General features: G+C 40.2%; 1 protein-coding gene across 4 annotated transcripts in view; it reads right to left on the reverse strand.

The window, feature by feature from the left end:
- The window catches only part of STARD13 (StAR related lipid transfer domain containing 13), a 320,629-nt gene that overhangs the window by 115,764 nt on the left and 186,800 nt on the right, over window positions 1–18,065 (reverse strand). Inside the window, exon 1 of one of the 4 annotated variants that reach the window (XM_060287919.1) lies at window positions 6,526–6,645. The exons of the other annotated variants lie outside the window; for them this stretch is intronic. The gene's annotated coding sequence lies outside the window, so the exon portion shown is untranslated. Of the gene's footprint in view, window positions 1–6,525; window positions 6,646–18,065 lie in introns of those variants that run through there. 4 annotated transcript variants of the gene reach the window in all.

Consider the following 18,065-nt stretch of genomic DNA (forward strand, 5'->3'; position numbering starts at 1 on the left):
AACGAAGACCCAATGCAGCCAAAAATAAATAAATAAATTTATTTTTTTTAAAAAAAGAGGAAGAGTTAAAAAAATATATTTTCACAAACTTATAAGCTTTTGCATAGCAAAGGAAATGATAAAATTAAAAGACAACCTACAGACTGGGAGAAAATATTTGCAAACGATGTGACCAACAAACAGTTCACATATACAAACCGTTCACACAACTCAATATCAAAAAACAAACAACCCAATCAAAAACTGGGCAGAAGACCTAAATAGACATTTCTCCAAAGAAGACATACAGATGGTCAACAGGTACATGAAAAGATACTAAATATTGCTAATTATTAGAGAAATGCAAATCAAAACTATAATGAGGTTATCACCTCACACCAGTCAGAATGGCCATCATCAAAAAGTCTACAAATAATAAATGCTGGAGAGCGTGTGGAGAAAAGGGAACCCTCCTATACTATTGGTGGGAATTTAAATTGGTGCATCCACTATGGAAAACAGTATGGAGTTTCCTCAAAAAGTTAAAAATAGAGCTACCATATGATACAGCAATCCCACTCCTGGGCATGTATCTGGAGAAAACTCTAATTCGAAAAGATACATGCACCCCAATGTTCACAGCAGCACTATTTACAATAGCCAAGACATGGAAGCAACCTAAGTGTCCATTAATGGGTGAATGTATAAAGAAGATGTGGTATATATATATGATGGAATATTACTCAGCCATTAAAAAGAATGAAATATTGCCGTTTGCAGCAACATGGACGGACCTAGAGATTATCATACTAAGTGAAGTAAGTCAGACAAAGACAAATATTATATGATATCACTTATATGTGGAATCTAAAAAAATAATACAAATGAACTCATTTACAAAACAGAAACAGACTCACAGACATAGAAGACAATCTTACAGTTACCAAAGGGGAAGGGGAGGGGAGGGATAAATTAGCAGTTTGGGATTAACAGATGTGATAATCTATAATGGAAAAGAATTAGAAAAAGAATATATATGTATATATGTATAACTGAAACACTTTGCTGTACACCTGAAACTAACACAATATTGTAAATCAACTATACCTCAATAAAAATTTTTCAAAATTATGTTTAACATTAGTTTTTTTTAAATGCAGGTTTACTGAAAAATTACCAGCCCAGAAACTACGCTGGGGCCAAAGATATATAAGGCACGGTTCTTTCTATCAGGAAGCTCTCAGACTAGCAAGGTAGGTAAATCAAGGAAGTGATTATTTCCAAAAAGAAAGACAAATGGTATCAACATTTACCGAGTGTCTACTTAATGGCGAAGCTTGGAGCAGCACTTGAAGTGCCCATCAATGATGAGTGGATAAACACAGTGTGGTATATTCATACAATGGAATATTATTCGGCCTTAAAATGGAAGGATATTCTGACAGGTGCTACAACATATGCTTGAAGATATGCTAAATGAAATAAGCCTGTCACCAAAGGACAAATACTGTATGTTTCCACTCCTATGAGGTACCTAGAGTAGTCAAATTCATAGAGATAGAAAGTAGAATGGTGGTTGCCAGGTGCTGGGGGGAGGGAGAGATGGGAGTTGTTATTTAATGTGTACAGAGTTTCAGTTTTGCAAGATGAAAAGAGTTCTGGAGATGGATGATGGTGACAGTTGTATAACAATGTGAATATACTTAAACATTACTGACCTTAGTGCTCATTTAAAACTTAATGTTTTTTTCCATAACCAATGCTTCCTTATTTTATTGGATAAACAATTAAAAATTCCTGAATTTGTATATATCTGCCAAACTTAATGTTCATTTAATATATTTAAAATTGTTTATGATGGCAAATGTTATGTATATTTTACCACATTAAAAAATTATTAATAATCTCAAATGGCAACAGCATAACATTAAACCAACGGCCAGGCCCTTCTAAGCCTGGGGCCCTGTCACAAACTGCAGGGCTGCGTGCCCATGAACCTGGCCCCGCCTGCATGTCCTCCTCATGCTTCTAGAGTATTCACCACTCTTTATCTGCATGTGGGATGTCCTCCCACTAAACTGTGAACTCCTTGAGAACAGTTTTATTCATTTTTTACTTTCTTGCATCATCTCACATGTGTTTGATGCTAGAAGGTATTCATTATGGTCTTTTGAATTAATTCCTGTTACAAATTACATTAAGCAAATTATGTTTGATTTAAAAAAACTTTACAAGCATTTATAAACGAGGCTAATATATAACTAGCAGATATAGAACATTTCCAGAAGTACTTTCTGCTGCCTGCAGCATATTTAATGTCCATGTGCATTTCCATTGGGTTTCTATGTTTCCTTTTCTTCATACTTCTCTGCGTTAGGGATGAAGAAGGAATACGATATATGTGCTAGCCATATAATATGTATATGGTAAAGCCCTAAAAATTCTCAGCCATTTGAACTTTTTTAGCAACCAGCAAGATGTTCCAAGATTCCTCTTTGGTAATGAATAATGTCACAGAGAGAAGGCACTGGTGACCTGAAGAAATGTGGCCCTGAGTCTAACTGCTATAATTCTTATTTGTTCTCAGGTTGTCTCTCATTAAAACTGAATTAATTTTGTGTTGATCACTGGTCTGTAAAGCACTGATAAATTAAACGATTGGTAAACAATGACTTTCAAAGAGAGAGAAGGGTTAGTAACCCATTTTCCACTTTGGGATTATTACAGAATTTCATTTCTGAAAACAGACCACAGATTAATTTAGTTAAGATCTGATAGTCAACTAAAAAAACTTTGGTGGAAGTCATCCAACTTGTCCTAGATTACCCAGTACTTATTGGCAGTTCTGAGAGTCTGGAGAAAGATGTTAAAAGAGTTATCTGAGGACAACAGTTCAGACAATGCACTGCAGGGTTAATACACAGTTTTAACCTTGGTTCTGCAAGGACAGTGTTTTTCATTGCTTTGTTTATAGGTCTTTTCCATATAATTGATGCTGCTACATACTGAATTTTGGATAAGTGAAGTATCACTGCATCATGAGCTTAGAGATTATTAAACACAGCATTTTCATTTCCTCAAGCATAAGTACCTCTGATATATTTTTGTTTTATAAGATACTGCCTTGTGTTCTTCTCTTAAATCTTTTCCTTAATTAAAATAAAATTCCTTTATATCAGTATGTGTCTTCCTTCTAGAATCATTTTGCCAAGATAATTTATATTTGCAAATATTTAGATCTATAGTTTAATCTTATTCCTTCCTTTTATCTTTCTATGACTAATGGTAATGTTTGATTACAAATTTAGAAAACCACATAACTGAAGTTAACACTTGCTCCCCATGGCTTGCTCAAGTTCCAAATAACTTATTTTCAGAGATTAATTTTATTTGTGCTCTTTCCTTCTTTTAAAAATAAATCATTCTGGGCTTCCCTGGTGGTGCAGTGGTTGAGAGTCCGCCTGCCGATGCAGGGGACACGGGTTCGTGCCCTGGTCCGGGAGGATCCCACATGCCGCGGAGCGGCTGGGCCCGTGAACCATGGCCGCTGAGCCTGCGCGTCCGGAGCCTGTGCTCCGCGTCCGGAGCCTGCGCGTCCGGAGCCTGTGCTCCGCGACGGGAGAGGCCCGCGTACCGAAAAAAAATAAAAAAATAAAAATAAATAAAGATAGATCATTCTTTCGATCCAACTAATCATTCCAATTCCTTCACTTTTGCCTCATAAAAGTACAGAAAGTCTTTAGTAAAAGGCTAGTGCCTGGCTATTGCCAAAAGTGTTAGCGTTATCTAGACAGTAGTTTTCAAATTTAATTCAATTATCCAATTAAAAGAATTTAGTAAACAAACAATTGGACAATATGTGTAAATGTAATATTCAGCCTAGTTCAGGCAATATTTAGATAAAAAGTCTATTAATATGACCCATACTATAAAACATACGACCTTTCAATCATGTCTTAAAATAGTAATTCTTAAACTTTTCTAGGTTTTCAAGAATCTTTCCAAAGCTCTCCCCACTAAATGCATGACATATGTATATACATTTTTTTTTTATAATTTCTGAAGTTTTAAAGAGATAGGAAAAGAGGTCACCAGATTAAGAACCTCAGCTCCAAAAACTATTAAACAAAAACAAAGTTGACTCTTTCAACAAAGCAAACTCCATTCCACTTTAGTAGCCTTAAAGGGCCCTACAAAATGCCTCAGTGACACCGTGGTGGCCAGTTGCTTTTAGTCAGTCTCATCCACTACCTGTGAGCTTTGCTCAAGCGTTTGACGTGAAGTCTCAAGTTGTCCCTCAGCAGATAGCTACCCATAAAGTCATCCTCTTCAAAGTTTCATCCCCAGTCCTTTCTATCCTAGCTCAAGGTCTGTCTTGCAGTGATAGACTCATAATAATCTCACTGTCCTCATACACAGCTCAAAATATGATCCCAGGTGTTCAACTCTATACAGATTTAAACATAGGGCTCATTTGTTCCAGAACTACATTCCAAGTCAATACCTTGAAAATATTTTGCAAGTTTAACCCAAAAGGCAGTATGGAAGCCCCCTTCCAAACGAATGAAGTTAGTCTAATTCTTAGGTAGAAGAGACAGTCATTATATTATATTTGGAGCCGAGGATACCATCCCGCAAAACAACTCTCCCACCAGCATACTTGCTTGACATAGGACAAAGCATTTCATTTCAAATTCAAGATAAGGTTTACATTTCAAATACCATGAACAAGGTAATTCAGGGCCTTAAAATCACTTTAAGTTGGAAATGACGTAAGTTGGAAATGTGGAAGGGGAGCAAAAGGGAGGTAGGATGCCGGATGCAAACAGAGACACCAGGGACGAGATGTGGCATACTTTCTCAGCTCCCAGTTTTACCCAGGACAAGCACCAAAAGGAACAGCTAATAATCCAACAGTCTCTACTAAGTGCAGGAGCTGTGCTAGGGACTGCAGATAGAGTGATGATGAGAAAACTGCAAAATACAGCACTGTATTAATTGATGAAAAGCTCAAGACCCAGCAGCAGAAACAGACATACTTTGCAAGTTAACTTAAAATAACAAATTGAATGTGCAGTTGAACACGCAGTAGATAGTAAAACCGAACAGCAGAGCGGAGTTTTTAACTCTGTTAGGTGGGGGTGTGGAGGGGAGTTATAAATAAAAGATAGAATTTGACTTGGGTTTGTAAGGATATGAAGAATTTCACCAGGTGGGGAGGTGGTGGAAGGGAGGAGTTATTTCGGGCAAAGGGAGCATAAGAGGAAGCACCATGGCAAGAAGAGCACATGGAAAGCTCATGGAAAATCAATGAAGGCTGGGAGAGAAACCTGGTGGATTCTGGTCTTTGGAGAAGGCTGGGGTTGTCTATGGACAACATTACTTCCCTCGCATGTCTTTATAGAGGCATATTATTTCCAACTCTTTTGGGATGAAACATTTAAGTTACAAAACTTAAAATATCAGAGATTTCAGATCTTGATAAAAAGTGACAAAAAATGAATTAAGGGTAAAGTTGATTTACAATTATTATTTGAAGTTAAAATTCAGCTGCTGTTATAAAGTAGAGACTAAATGGACAAAGAAACTCATTCCAGTTGCCGTTAGGCAACAATTAAGTCGATAATACCCTATAGTTAAAGTCACTCAAGAGTTTGATTTCACCATTTTTTCTTATTTTCCATGCCTTCAAACACACTATTATACTATTTAATTAAAAATCTGATGAAGAACATGTTTTGGGATTGCCTCAGGCCTTTAGGTCACACCAGTTTCATACATTTGAATACAAGATTTATGCAGTTCCACTACATGTCCACTAGAGGCCCGTGAAGAGCTTTTTTCCCCCATCACAGTCATAACCAAGAAGGCCAGAATTAACACGAGAAGTTATTGATCGAATATCAGTAAGGCAAAGATCGAATTGATAGATAACCTCACCATAAGCACCTTAATTATGGATAAAATAAACAAAATGTAACCCACTTTCAAAACTCCAGGATACTGAATTGTGAAACTTACAAAACTAATATGTAACTGGAAACGCTGAGTTAAAAGAGGTAGGATTTGGAAGGCTTCACCAACAGTTCCAGAAGGCCACCAGGCTCTGGCTGGCTTTGACTAGGTGGCAACATGCACCAAGTGGTGAGTCAGCGTTATAATGAGTGCCAGTGCCCTGTAGGGGCTTCTGAGGAAAGGGGGCTTTCAGATGTTCAAGTGCATACCACATACGAAAGACATGCGACAAACAGAGGGAAGGTTCCTGGGTGAGAAAGTGTCTGGGAAAGTAAACAAAGTAGTAATTTAAGACAGATGGACCAAGCAGGAACTTCCTAAACAGTGACTCCGAGGAAGCAAACAGGGGAAAATAGATGAGCAATGGTGAAACAAGGAGAGACAGAGTGAGACAGACCCTTAGCTTCAGGGGAGAGGGGTGACTTCAAGCAAAACACAAAGCATATTCAGTACTCAAAGACAGTAGCACGACTATGTGCACATAGCAAAAATTACTAAGAGGGGTGAGATGCCTTGTAACAGTCCCCTTACCATCCTGTCAAATTCAAAAGAGGGGGCTCCCTGGTGGCGCAGTGGTTGAGAATCCGCCTGCCGATGCAGGGGACCCGGGTTCAAGCCCTGGTCCGGGAAGATCCCTCAAGGCGTGGAGCAACTCAGCCCGTGTGCCATAACTACTGAGCCTGCTCTCTAGAGCCTGCGAGTCACAACTACTGAAGCCCACTCGCCTAGAGCCGGTGCTCCGCAACAAGAGAAGCCACCGCAATGAGAAGCATGCGCACCACAACGAAGAGTAGCCCCCGCTCGCCACAGCTAGAGAAAGCCCGCGCGCGCAGCAACGAAGACCCAGTGCAGCCAAAAATAAATTAAAAAAAAAAAAATTCCAAAGAGGGCTTCAGTCATGTGTCAAAAAAAAACACAAACAGAAACACATCAGAGTGCACATCAACCACACCACACATATGTGCACACACACATACACTTACTACTGCTATTTACAGAAAAGGCCTGTTTTTCACTAGGTTTGGTTAATTAGCAATCAGGAAAGAGTTGCACAGGGTTTGAAGAAAGAACCCTTTGTTCGGAAAAACCTGTGAAAATATTCCCTCAGCAGCTTGTAACTTTCCCTACAGATTGCCCTGGCCCTGAGGACAAGCCCAGGTGCCAGAGGCCTCTGTGATCCCACACAGAGCTCACATTCAAAGGCAGCTCTCTTTGTTGTCCCCTAGGAGTTAAGCCTTAATGGGTTTACAATTTGCAGGCCTTTTTGGAGAGCGGCTTGGCAGTTGTCGCCTGCTGCCAGAAATGGAGCAGAGACAAGGCTTGGTGAATCCCACAGCTGTTGTGCCTGTTCCACTGGAGGGAAGAGCAGTTGCCTGGGGCATTTCAAAGACATGCAAGAACATAGGAAGACTTTATGAACCCTGGAAGTGAATTTGCAGTTACTGTGAGCAGACGGTCAATTCACATGGTGGAGGAAGGATTTTGGAGCTGTGGTTCTTCAGTGAAGGCCGTGGCAAATGGTAATTCACTGAGTCTTCGTGTCCCCAGATAAATCCTTTGTGGGAAAAGTATTCAACTATAATGTAACACCATCACCTGCTGCTAGTTAGCTTTATGCTGTCACAGTCCTGACTTCTAAACCTCAACAAGCACAATTTGGACAGGAGTAAGCCAGTACATCCTACCTTGGTTAAAAAGAAAAATGGGTATGGCACTCTGCTGGAAATATGGCATCTATCCATCCTGGTCCACTGGGATTCAGGAGATGCCTGCCTGAACACTGCCTCCAGCATTACGGCCCTTATTTCAGAGAATCTTCATCTTAAACTGAGATATATCGATGGTGGGACAATCTGAATGATTTTGAGAATGGTGATTTCATAATCTTTTACAAGATATACCCCTTCCCCCCCCCATCATCCTTCCGGTCAAAAGCTGCTTTTTGATACATGGAATTATCTTTTGCTGAAATCTCAGCCTATTTCCTGTTATCCTCATGTTGATTCATCTGAGAATCACATGATCTCTTCTACTGTTTATTTAGTCCATTATGACGCCCGGAGTCAGTCTTTACTCATTTTGTATCTCAACGATTTATTTCTACAGTTAAGTACATCCCTGATAGGCAAAGCACCAGTTAGATACCATGGAGGAGACAAGGACCACAACTATGAGATGCTAAAAACCTGGTGAAGGAAACAGAAACACCTGGAAAGGGCTAAGATTGAAGTGTAATCAGAATGCTGTGAGTATGTAAGGAAGAGAGAAAATAATCTTTAACTCCTACTGTAGAGATCGGGCCATTAGTTTTAAAGGAGCTAAAATTTAAGATGCCATGTATAGGGTGATCTATCATTCTGGTTTTAAAACTGAAAGTTTTAGGTCACATGAAATCCTTCAGTGGAACACCCAAACTATAAAGGGCAATTAGAGCTTAGAGTTTATCTCAAGGGTGAGACATGGTAAGGGACTGTCTCAACAGCAGTGGGCGGGAGTGGTAGCGAGCGGCTGCCCAGGCCCTGAAGTTGCTGACTCAGTGGCCACCCAGGCATAAGGGCCTGGGGAAGGGGGTGATGTCCTGTCAGGCAGGACAGCAGGCCCCGGCCTCTCACTGCCCATCTATTTTGTGTCCAGCACATGGCATGAGGCACCGCGGAGACCAGGCTCAGGGCCTGGCACAGAGTGGTGGCTGAGTGGCTCTCTCTAGGCTGGACATGTGCCCTACAGCTTTACAATGCAAGGACCCCCACAGTGCACACAGGCTGACTTGCCCAGGCCAGCGTTGCTGCCCTGTAGGCATATGTGTTTTGAGAGCCCTGCATTATGAGCAAGGAATTGGAGGAGGAGCAGATTCCCAGAGTTGATAAGGTATTTTGGACCCTGAGCATCACCTTGGGTTGATGGTATCTAATAGAAAACTTACAGCATGCTCTCACATTTACTATCTCACTTTTGAGCTCGACACAGACCCATGAGGCAGGAAACAGAAAGTTTAAAGAATGGCCTTGGTCACACAGCCATAAGTAGCAAAGCTGGGATTCAAATTGCAGATCGCTCCTTCTGACTCTAGGACTAGTGGCATTTCTCTAACTTTTTTTTTTATAAACTTATTTTATTTATTTATTTTTGGCCACGATGGGTGTTCGTTGTTGCATGCGGGCTTTCTCTAGTTGCGGCGAGCTGGGGAGCTACTCTTTGTTGTGGTGCGCAGGCTTCTCATTGCGGTGGCTTCTCTTGTTGTGGAGCATGGGCTCTAGGCGCACGGGCTTCAGCAGTTGTGGCTCGTGGGCTCTAGAGCGCAGGCTCAGTAGTTGTGGCGCACGGGCTTGGTTGCTCCATGGCATGTGGGATCTTCCTGGACCAGGGCTTGAACCCATGTCCTCTGCATTGGCAGGCGGATTCTTAACCACTGCGCCACCAGGGAAGCCTTCTCTAAATTTATAAGGTCACTGAGTTTTATCTGAAACTTTAAGGAGTTTAACAATCTAATGATTCAGTATCATCTGAATGTACTCTGTTCAGTCATCTAAATGGCTGGCTAGTATATCAAATCTCATAGACTCCAGGATAGATTTAAAAAGCAATCGCTCAATTTATAACCACTCGTCTCCTCTCTTTTCCTTCAGAATCTTGCAGTCATACTTGGGAAACCCCAGTAATGTATATCAAGCACTGCTTAACCTACAAGGCACTGTTTGAGGCATTGTGGATGAGCCAAAGATATGTAGGACTACATTGATACACACATGTGGCTTAAAATTATATGTCTACATAGAAACATTTGCTAGGCTGGTTGTATCTGAACAGATTCTCTTTAACCTCCTGGCCTGGGCCCCCACTGAAGTAGTGATTCGATCAACAGAAGCTGAACGTCTACCCACAAGATGGTTTAAAATGATTTTTCTGTCCCTTTGTCCTCAAGGGGCTTTTAATTTTGTTCTTCTGAGAAGATGCTCCTGAGGACACAGGAACCAGCCCCAGTTAACTTTCAAAGTACCACCAGTCTTCCTCTGTCTATAGCTTCATGGCTTCAAACTCATCACATTGTCTTCCCTCTTCCATTTACCAGTTTCCCTCAAATGCTTCAGGAACTCACACCCTTGCACACTTTCACAACTGGCCATAGATTTATCGTTAGTCAAACGGCACTGCTTGTTATGCACCCACCTTATTAAGATTTTTGAGAAAATTAACTATGAAGCTTGAGGGAATCTGAAGTGAAATAACAGGCCAGTTTCTTATAACTTGTTTTTTAAGGAGAGCTAAAATACTGTGATTTTAGCTTTCTGTCTCCACCAAATTAAGCTCTCTTTGGCCTAAGGCAAGTCACCTAATCTATCAGTTCCTGTGTGTAAAGCTGAGACAATAATCGTTACCTAGTTCACTGGGATTGCCCAGTTTAATTAATTATGACTGAAAAATGGCTTGAAAAAAATAATTACTTTGTAAATGCTCCATAACAACAATTGCACACAATTTTAAGTGCTTTTAACTTCAAAACTTGCAACTCTTTTTGTGGTATCTTTATTCGTTCTCTGATTCCTTCCTTTTCCAATTCTGCTACAAAAATAAAAAATTATTAATGGTAAATTTGCATGTATTTTTCTGCATTTCTTGCTTTCCGACATTTTAAGAATATTAAGGATTGTCAAAGAAAATGAGAAAAAGCTCAGAAAACACCTGCCTTGTGATCTCTCTGAGTCATCAGTACAATGGTTCTCAAAGCACAATCTTCAAACCAGCAGCATCAGCAACATTTAAGACTCAGTTTCCATAATGTGCCCAGAGGTGCCCTGGCGCACTGTGTAAACTCACAGGGGCATCTCGAAATATTTTAAAATTTCAAGGGACTCACAGCAACACCAGACACCTGCCAGATACTGGGCAAACTACTAGTTCAAGGTAGCTGACAACTGCAACATGACCTCTTTTCAACATTCTTTTTCATGAGGCCATAGTTTTTGAAGCTGGGTTTTCGACAGCTGCTGTGAAAAAAAGCAAGTTCCCTGTTGAAAATCAGTGTGGAATAGAAAATACGGTGATGACATCCAATCTGATTTCAAGGTGTTAGAAGCTGTGTAGTGTCCACCAGTGTACACATCCCATTATTAAGTAATTGTGGTTATTAATAATGAAATTTAAAAATGACTTTCTTTCAATTTAAGGGTATTGTTTTTAATACCTAGTAAGTTGTTAAGACATAAATACTTTTCAAGTTGTTGGAATCTAACTACTTAATAGATGCAACTGTGAGGTATTTCTTTCCTCCTAGGAATAAGGTTGCCTGATAAGTCTGGCAGCCCAACCTATGGGCACAGTGAAAGCATTACTGAGACTTTGAGAGAACCATGAACCAAGAAGATTTGAGAACTTGCTATAAATGCAAATTCTTAGGCCCCACCCAGGACTCATTGACTCAGAAACTATGGGGGTGGGGAAGCCATCTGTGGTTTAACTAGGCCTCCAGGTGATTCCAATGCACACGAACCATGCACAGGCAGTAGTGCATACCCTGAAAGCAAAGCTATGCCCTAGGGCATGTGGATGGATATTCAGTTTGCAAAGTAACAACAGGCCAATCTCAGTTTGAATGAAAAAGTACAGAAATGACCCAACTGGGGCAGACAAATCAAAACAAAACAGAAAACCAACACAAACCTATTTGTTTGCATTAACACACACGTGTGTGGTATATGTGTATGTATGTGTGTGTGTGTATATATATATATGTGTGTGTGTATGTATATATATATAAAATATATATACATACACACACACATATATATATATCTTCCAGTTATTCTGTAATTTTAAAATAATGTAAACTTACTGAATTGTGAATAATCTGTGCTTTATATTTTTCCTGTGGCATTCTGGAGAGCACACAATGCCTTTTGATTTCTGAAAACTGAAGCATCTTATTACTGTTTCCGATTGTTGGGAATGAATCATATCACTTCCCTCAGAAGACAAAATTTAAGGCTGGCCTTAAAGCCATGATCCAAAGCTCTTGACAGGAATTTGATTTTCATTCTCCTCTGCTTTAATACCCAGCAGGACACACCTCACCCAAGCTGTTGTTATTTCTGTGAAGAAGAGTAAGGAAAAACGAAAGGCGAGGAGACCTGGGTGTGGTAAAAACGCACCACCGGGTGTGGTAAAAACGCACGCCTCTTTTGAGTGTTAGAGGTTTTGAGTAAAACCGCCTTTGCTGAGGAGCAGATCTCAGTATTTCATCCCAGTTAATCCCATTAAGCCTTTGTACATATGCAGAGATTTCCCAACTTTTGAGTACTAAAGCAGAAGCTTTCCGCAACGATCTTCCTTGTGAGGCCCCTATTTCCTTAGCAAGACGCCTGTTGAATGCTGAGCATAGTAAGGAAGCTAGTCAGGAGAATACAGGAGAAGAGAATCTTTATTAACTTAATCCTCTTGTGCTGGAATGATTGTAGTGTTCGCTTTGAGGGGGTAGAAAGCGAGCCCCATCAAGGGTCAGCTGGGCCTCCATTCATCGAGGCCCATACCTCTGGCTCACAGTAGCAGCCCAACAGACTTCTTTTAGTGTTCTTACTCAATACGTTAATTTTTAGGGATTAATTTATGGTCATCTTCTGAGGTCAGCACAAATTCATTCCCTTCTCCTGAATATTTCGGCCTCCTCTTCAAAGTTGAATACTTTTTTTTTTTTTTTTTGCGGTATGCGGGCCTCTCACTGTTGTGGCCTCTCCCGTTGCAGAGCACAGGCTCCGGACGCGCAGGCTCAGCGGCCATGGTTCACGGGCCCAGCCGCTCTGCGGCATGTGGGATCTTCCCGGATCGGGGCACGAACCCGTGTCCCCTGCATCGGCAGGTGGACTCTCAACCACTGCGCCACCAGGGAAGCCCCAAAGTTGAATATTTTTTGACCCCTATCTTGTAACTAAAATTCTCTCTTCCCTTGCATATACTCTCATTAAATTACTTTTGGTTTTCTCTGCTTGGTTTTCTTCCTTCTCCTTCTTCTCATGCATATGCTTCTCATGTATGGATAACCTCCTCTCTTTTCTTCCTGCGCCAGCCTTTACAACCTCATCCACACAGAGGAATTCAACTTTCTCCACCTGCTGACGACATCCTGATCCCTCTCTGCACTCTGCAGCTCTCTTGTAAATCCACCTTTGTCCTCTTTCCCAAGTCCCAGATTTCCAACTGCTACTTGACTATTGAATTCACGCAGAGCCAAACTGAACTCGTTATCTTTCCCAAGAACGAGATTTGTCCTCTCGACATACTGAAGATTCTTAATGGAACCGACATTCTTAGCTAACTAGGTAAGAAAAGAAAAATACATAAAGGTATCCTGTAATCTTTGTTTTCCCTTGGCCCTCACTTTCAATGAATCCATTAATTCATAAAACATCTATATATTGAGTACCTGCCAGGTGAAGGCGCTGTGTCAGTGCTGGACATCACAGACCTGGTCCTTCCCTTCTAGAAGGTAAACACATCTTGTTTCGTAGTATCTTATTTCTCCTTTCTGCTTCCACCATTGACATGTTTTGGAGTAGCATCACTTCCCACTGGAATTATTGCAACTGACTCTTTTTCTGATTTTCCTGTTTCCACCATCTTCTCCAGGTAACACTGTACCTTGGTGCTAGATAAAAGTTCCTGGGTCACAGCACTCAACAGTGTGAGCCCTTCATCAAAAACTCCAATCTCCCCTTACGCTCCCCACCCCTGCAAGGCCCACTTGACCACCCTTGTCAAAATTTTCTAAGGAAAAGCCTGCTACCATCTCTCCTGATACTCTGGGAGACACTGCACCTCCCCTGAAAAGATTTTTGCCTTTAACTAATAAACTAACTAATTGGGTTGAAAAGAGTCTTTTGTGGCTCAAAATAAAATGAAACTTCCTGTCTGGCTATAAAAATCAGAGTATGCCAGACTCAGAGAACTGCTTCAGTACCATTGACAGCATTTTCACAAAAACAGACCAAATTATGGCTTTCAGGAACGTATGTTATGTAAACTACACAGAGTAATTGATTACTATTATTTACGAATTTAGCAGTAGAAAGTAGAAACATGTTTTGAGACTAGCTCTTCCACTGACTAGTTGTGGGTGACCCTGGATTACTTCCAGCTTGACTATTCTAAGACCCTGTTTAAAAACAGCACTCGGACTTCCCTGGTGGCGCAGTGGTTGAGAGTCCGCTTGCCGATGCAGGGGACATGGGACATGGGTTCGTGCCCCGGTCCGGGAAGATCCCACATGCCACGGAGCGGCTGGGCCCGTAAGCCATGGCCGCTGAGCCTGTGCATCCAGAGCCTGTGCTCCGCAACGGGAGAGGCCACAACAGTGAGAGGCCCACGTACCGCAAAAGAACAAAAAACAAAAACAAAACATAAAAACAGCATAAAAACAGTATTTTATTCCTTTTGATGCTATTCAGTTTCTATGAGTTTGACTCTAGGTACTTCACATAAATGGAATCACGCAGTATTTGTCTTTTTATGGTGGCTTATTTCACTTAGTATAATGTCCTCAGGGTTCATCTATGTTGTACCATATGACAAGATTTCCCTTTTCAAGGCTGCATAATATTTCATTGTATGTAAATGTCACATTTTCTTTATCTTTTCATCAGTCAGTGGGCATTTAGGTTGTTGCTTCCACCTCTTGAACAATGCTGCAATGAACATGGGTGTGCAAATATCTCCTGGAGATGCTTTTTCAGTTATTTTTGGCTATATATGAAGAAGTGGGATTGCTGGATCATATAATAATTATATTTTAATTTTTTGAGGAAGCTCTGCACTATTTTCCATAGCAGCTACACCATTTTTACATTTCCACCAATAGTGCACAAGGGTTCCAATTTCTCTAGATGCTCACCAACACCTGTCATTTAAAATTTTATTTTTTGATAATGGTCATTCGAATAGGTTCAAGGTGATAATATCTCATTTTTGTTTTAACATGCATTTCCTTGATGATTAGTGATGTTGAGCATTTTTTCATATGCTGATTGGCCATTTGTATATCTTCTTTGGAGAAATGTCTATTCAAGTCCTTTGCCATTTTTAATCGAGTGGGTTATTTGTTTTTGTTGCTGTTGAGTGGTAGGAGTTCTTTATGTATTTTGGATATTAACTCCTTATCAGATATATGGTTTGTAAATATTTTCTCCCATTCCATAGGTTGCCTTTTTACTCTCTTGCCTCTTTCCTTTGATGTGCAAAAGTTTTAAAGTTTGTTGTAGTCCCATTTTTCTACTTCTGCTTTTGCTGCCTGCACTTTTGATGTCATATCCAAGAAATCATTGCCAATGCCAATGTCATGAAGCTTTCCCCTATGTTTTCTTCTAGGAGATTTATAGTTTCAGGTCTTACTTTTAGGTCTTTAATTCATTTTGTATTAATTTTTGTAGAGGGTATAAGATAACAGTTCATCTTCATTCTTTTGCATATAGATACACAGTTTTCCCAGGACCATTTGTTGAAGAGACTATCCTTTTCCCATTGTGTAGTCTTGGCACCCTCATTAGGTGACTGTTATACATGAAAGTTTATTTCTGGGCTCTCTATTCTGTTCCATTGGTCTATATGTGTGTCTTTATGCCAATATCATACTGTTTTGATTACTGTAGCTTTTTATGTTTTGAAATCAGAAAGTGTGAGGTCTCCAGCTTTGTTCTTCTTTCTCAAGATTGTTTTGGCTATTCGGAGTGCTTCAACATTCCATGTGAATTTTAGGATGGTTTTTCTATTTCTGAAAAAAGTGCCATTGGGATTTTGATGGGATTGCACTGAATCTGTAGATGGCTTTGGGTAATATGGACATTTTAATAATATTAAGTCTTGCAGTCCATGAGCACGGGATGTCTTTCCATTTGTTTGTATCTTCCTTAATTTTTTCCAGCAATGTTTTATAGTTTTCAGTGTATAAAGTCTTTTGATTCTTTGGTTAAGTTTATTCCTAAGTATTTTATTCCTTTTGATGCTATTGTAAATGGAACTGTTTTCTTAATTTCCTATTTGGACTGTTCATTATTAGTATATAAAAATGCAAGTGATTTTTGTGTTTTGCCTTTGTATCCTGTTACTTTGCTGAATTCATTTATTAAAGTTCTAAGAGTTTTTTGTGGAGTCATTAGGGTTTTATAGATATAAGATCATGTCATCTGTGAACAGAGATACTTTTACTACTTCCTTTCCAATTAGGATTCCTTGGTAGGCTGCTAGTATTAACATCATATTACAAATGATGAAACTGTGTTCTGTCATATTTATGAAGTTGTGATGATTCTATGAACTTACAGGTATGAAATTATTTTATAACCTCTTCTAGGACCATTGATTTTTATAATCAATTAAATGTCAAAATGGACCTCCATTAATAGTAAATAGACTGTAAGTTATTTCTTAGCACTAACAGAGGCTGACAAAGACAAAATCAAAAGAATGAGTAAAAGGAAACTATTGAGTGTTTAAAAATCTAGCTGAGAAATAACTTGGACCTTCAGAATTATTGTAGAGTAACAGAATAAAATTGCAAATATATTCAGTTTGAATATATATAAACATGGGGAAAAATTAAATATTATGAAAGTAATAATAGTTTTACAGTTAAAACTAAAATAACATCAGTCTCCTCCAAACTGCTGGTTTCTGGAAGCATGCATTCAGCCTCAGAGACTACCTCTCCATTGCAGCACTCCTTTCTGACTGACTGGGTACAGGAATTCCTGTTTCCTTTCTACTGCTGTTTTGCCAACACAGATGAGATAGGATGATGCCCCTCATCCCACCCTTAGTCCCCACCCCTACAGTGCCAAGTGCCTCCTCTTCTTCCTCATGGTATTCTTCAGCAGACACTAACCACATGCAGCTATCACTCACTTGAATCACTGTACCCCCTACCTCTGACCAACCTCACAAACACTCACTCAACAAGCGTTACTGAGCACCTACCATGTTCTAAAGCTCTGAAGTACAAAAGTATATAGAAATTTTGTGTGTGTGGTACGGGGAGAGGTAAGCATCAAAGAGATGCAGTTCAGAGTAAAGACTTTCTCTTAAGTGAAGTCACAGACTCATGCAAGAGTATGAGCAATTCAAGGAACTGGAAGGAATGTAGCTTGTGAGGGTGAAGGGTCCCTGGGTGGGGAAATGGCTAGATGAGGTCTAGAGTGAAGGGCCTTTTACACCACCTTGAGGAATGTGAATTATAATCCCGTGGGCCATAGGGATTTTCAAGCAGGGAATTAAAGATTAATTTACTTTTTCCAAAAAGATAGCTCTAGCAACAGTGTGGAGGATGAACCATAAAGGGGGGAAGATCCCGTGCTGCTGGGCCACTGGTGGTAATGGCAGCTCAGACTCAGCTGGGGTGCAGTGGAGGGGACTAGTGGGCAAAATCAGTTTCCCCAGTACCCTTTCTTTTCCTCACAATATCTCATTTCTTTCATAAAATGTGGAGATTTTCACATTATTACTGGATTACAAGTTCTTTGGGGGCAGAAACCACATTGGCCTCATTTACCTGTCAAACCTGGACCTGGCATGAAGCCTGGTACATCTCAGGTGTCTCACAGACATCTGTTTAAGGGAGGAAGGCAGGAATCAATAGGTAGATGTGGGGTCAGAGAAGTGGGCTACAGGGCTCCTGGGCTCCTAACTGGAGCAGTCATTTGGATGGATACCTTTATCTGGGAAAAGGGATACAATGAGAGATGCAAATAGGAATCGGGAAGGTGGGGAAGGAGAGCTAGTGAGCTCTCTGTGGATCTGCTGATTTTGAGATGCCTGAGGAGCATCCAGGTAGAGGTGCCTGGAATCTGCCTCTCTGCTTGCCTCTGAGAGGTGAGGGGGGAAGACAGGAAATACTAACATAATCATTTACTAACAGCTCTTATGTAACCAGCACTTTGTTAGGGTGGTGTATAAGCATTAACTCTAATCTCAGAACAATTGTGATAAGGAGGCCTTACTCTCAAGAGGTGAGGAAACTTAAGCTTGAATAGGTTAATAATTTCTCCAAGATCACATTATTAGGAAACAGTAAAGTGGGAGGCTCACCCCCTTTA

Source organism: Globicephala melas, chromosome 18, assembly GCF_963455315.2.
Source record: "Globicephala melas chromosome 18, mGloMel1.2, whole genome shotgun sequence".
Taxonomy (NCBI): domain Eukaryota; kingdom Metazoa; phylum Chordata; class Mammalia; order Artiodactyla; family Delphinidae; genus Globicephala; species Globicephala melas.